Consider the following 4,025-nt stretch of genomic DNA (forward strand, 5'->3'; position numbering starts at 1 on the left):
GGAAAACACAAAAATTCACGTAATACACGAAATAAAATATTGAATAATGGAATAATTGTGATATACGATAGATAAAAACAAATTTTTATTTAGCTTCTGTTTCATCGGTTAATACTGAAATCTAACGATGAATAATTCTGACTGAATAACATTCAAATTGCGATTATGTTTTAACGATTTTTATTGTACAAAAATTAGCTGATTAACTCTCAACAGTTTTATTTGTAAAATATCCTAAAAATAAATTAATTCTAAATTAGGCTCAACAAATCGAATGATTTACTCTCCGAAATGATTATGATCATAACATAACACAGTGCAATAACGACTGATTTCGTTGTGTCATTATCTATCGTCTGTATTTCATTTAGAAGTGATGAATCTTTTTTCCATTTTTTTATATTTATTACAGCTTGGAATAAATTAATCTTACAAACTCGTGTTCGTCAGAAATCTGGTCTGATTCATTCTTGGTTTGAACTGGTCTCAGTGGTGAAATAGGCACGTATTTTGAAAAGCATGTTGCATTTTTGAAATTGAAGAATGTTAAATTCACTTTCTTCACTTGCGAATGAATGAAAATGACTTTCAAAAATTCCAAAAATTGTAACCTATTTCGCAATCTCTGTCACTTCGTCGCTGTTTTTCAACTAAAAATTTTGTTCGTGTAACTGACACACTCTGCTTCACCTTCGCAAACTTCAACGACTTAAACGGTGAAAGAGTAATTGATCACCATCTAGTTACATCACAGAGAATGCCAATTTAGTCGCAGGATCGAGCGGATTCCTAGCGTTAGACAATAGGTTTCCTCGCGGCTTTTATAATCTCGCCGCAAAGGGATCTCCAGAGATGCCCGTCCACTTCCTGGTTGCTTTGCAAAACGAGAGCCGACGGTAGCGCTCGTTATTTAGTCTTCAATAGTTACGTAAGTGAAACGATCACATTTACGGTTCACGTATTATGTTCGTTGTTCTCACTATTTTAGTGAAAAAGGCTTGCGCTGCTTTGCGAACGAGTAGATAAATAATTTGAAAAGATAATTGTAATCTTCCATCTGTAAGGAAATTTGTATTTTCGTTTGTGTTAAAGTCTCGCTGTTCGAGATATAATTCTCTTTAATTTTCAGCGTTGATTTCACAAATTTCATTTAATTATTAGATACATAAATATTTATAATTTGAAAAGTTAAGTAACATATAAGTGATTTACAAAAAAAAAAAAAATTATCAACTTTGAATGGCAATATATCAAATAGAGGGTAGGTTAATTTAAAAAATATCTTGAATCTGGAAGTAAAGTTTCTCAAAGGTAGAACAGTTGGAATACGTATCACAAAGAAACATGGGAGCAGATGTTTTTCATCAACATTTAATCCTTCAATAATTACTGATTAAATTATACAGTTTTGTCGTAGCAAAATTGGAAAAACAAATTTCACAAATAAATTACTTACGTGTTCATGCAAAATTTCTAAGGTTTTGAAGATTATTAAAATTTAGTAAATAATGAAATTTAATATATAACACATTTACAATTGAGAAGAAATTAATCATTATTACACTTCAAACTGATTCATGGAAAGTATGGTCAAAATATCTCTAGTTACGAGCCAGTAAGCATACATCCACTGATTTTTGCTATCAGTTACGTGTATTAAATTTTCCACCTAAATGTATTCTTGATTTCATGCAGTCCCATAAAAAAAAAAAATTACATACATTTCAATGAATGGAGAAATAACTCGACAAGTGTCTATATTTTGAAGACAAATCAGTCGTTGGTAACATTTTCTGTTTAAAACGACCTTGCAAACGTTTCAACAAAGTCTGCGTATTTTCATAAAAATATCAACGTGCGATAACAGAACCGAGCGTTCACAACAGGTTTCGCTTTCGCAACAGGTTCGCGAAAAGTCGTAGGGACGATCGATGGGAATTGCAAGCAAGGTGACATTCGCTGTAGAAAATCAGATGTACGAACAAGCGAAGGAGGGAACGGTGGTGAAATTCGGCGACGCGTTTACAACGCACACGACGCCGAGAAGTGGCTTGTTAAGCCTCTGCTGCCGTGTCGTAATCCGAGTCTCTCGAGTACACGAAAAGAGAAGAAGATGGCGGGCAAGCAGGCAGGCTCGACGAGAAAACTGTGAGTCGAACAAGGAGAAGGAACCTTGGCCCTGACGACCAGCTAACTGTTGTTTTGTTCCAAATGGAAATCTTGATTGTGCCTTTGTTTTCAGATGTTTCTCCTCCAGCTTTTCCGGCAGCAGCCTCCTCTTCCACCGAGATGCTTTCTCCTTCCCTCTTTATCTTTCTCTTTCTTCTCTCTGCATCCCTGCGGCTGTGCACGACAAAGGTTGAACACTGTGACACCAAGGTGTTTTTTCGTACCGTACACTCCTTTATTTTTCAGAAACCTTCAATCCTCACGTTAATTGAACATACGTCAGTTAGTTAGTTAGTTCATGGATTAAATTTCTTTCATAGCTAATTTTCTACTTGATCGAGTATAATGTAACATTGAGAGTTTTCCATTTTCACGTATACCTCATTGGTTCGATACATTTTTCTCAAATGAGCCAGGTTATGAAAGCCATCGACCCTTGAACAAAAAATTAATCAAACACAGTTCTGGTCAGTGATTTTATGGTCTTTATTTTCTAAAAATATATCGGCTCGTAGAAACAACTCTTGGAACATTGTACGGTTCTTAAAAGCCATTCTAAACTTCTTCTTCATTCAGTATTTATACTGTTAATCAAATATTCTCCAATTTATATGTCTAATCTTGTAATTCATATATTTTCTCCTCCACTGTCTATGCTACTCACTATCAATTGAATCATTAACAAGTATTGTAAAGAGAAGACAAGAAATAAAATACAGTCAATGAAAACGAATTTAAAAAAAAAATTAATTAACCTTCAGACTATGAATTTACTTAATTTTTGGATGATTGGGGGTTGCTAGCTTTCTGATTAACTTGATTTAATCAATTGGAAGTGAAAAACTCGGATATGTATTCTTTTATTAACAAAAATTTTAGAAATAATGCTCAACTATATTATATTCTTTAACGATGCTATCTTCAATCCTTTGAACATTATTTTTGCACTCAAATTGTGCTATTAGGTGCAAGAGGAGTGACTCAGAATGTTTAGGCAGTTTTAAAATGCTTAATTAAATCATTGGATTGTTGCAAATGAAATTATCACTTGTTTATAAGTAATATTAATAATTATTTATTTATAATTTATACATTATACGTTGTAAAAAAAATAATTATTCTTAATATTACTTATAATTAAATAGTTATTTCCAATTATAAATCACTGTATTATTGTATTATATATCTATTATATAGTATTTAATAGTATATATAAACTGATTATAATATTAATATTAAAAAATTAATATTTCAATTACTAGATTATAATATTAATGTTAAAATATTATTAATATTAATTGCAATATTGAAGAACGAAAATAATATTAATATAATATTAATATAATATTAATGATTATAATACTAATATTAAAATATTATTAATATTAATTGCATATTAAAAAACGAAAATAATTGATTGAATTATGATTCATCATACTCAATACATTGTTAAGAAAAGTTATAATTATAGCAATTAAAAATGTTTCGGTCATCACTGTTGATAGATACATTTTCCTCCGAAAGTTTCTTCACATCAGTAACATATGAACAGATTCAAGAATACGTGTATGTACCTAATTAAATTTCATTTAATTCATTAATATACCACGTACAACTCTAATTACATTTTGTTAACAACGAAAATACGAAAGGAGAAACGTTTAAATTTTTTAACACCGATAGAGAATTCTCGCAACAGACTCGCTGCATGCAAAAAATATTTCACTTTCAAACGTCTGGAAACTAATTTTCATCATTGAGCTTGTCGTTACGCAATAACAGATATTTTTGAGCTCCGAGTATCGTATTCATTCGATGTAATTTATTCAGTGCAATGGAACAGTCGGAATTATTTC

The sequence above is a fragment of the Frieseomelitta varia genome, unplaced genomic scaffold, assembly GCF_011392965.1.
Source record: "Frieseomelitta varia isolate USP_RPSP 00005682 unplaced genomic scaffold, Fvar_1.2 scaffold_185, whole genome shotgun sequence".
Classification (NCBI taxonomy): domain Eukaryota; kingdom Metazoa; phylum Arthropoda; class Insecta; order Hymenoptera; family Apidae; genus Frieseomelitta; species Frieseomelitta varia.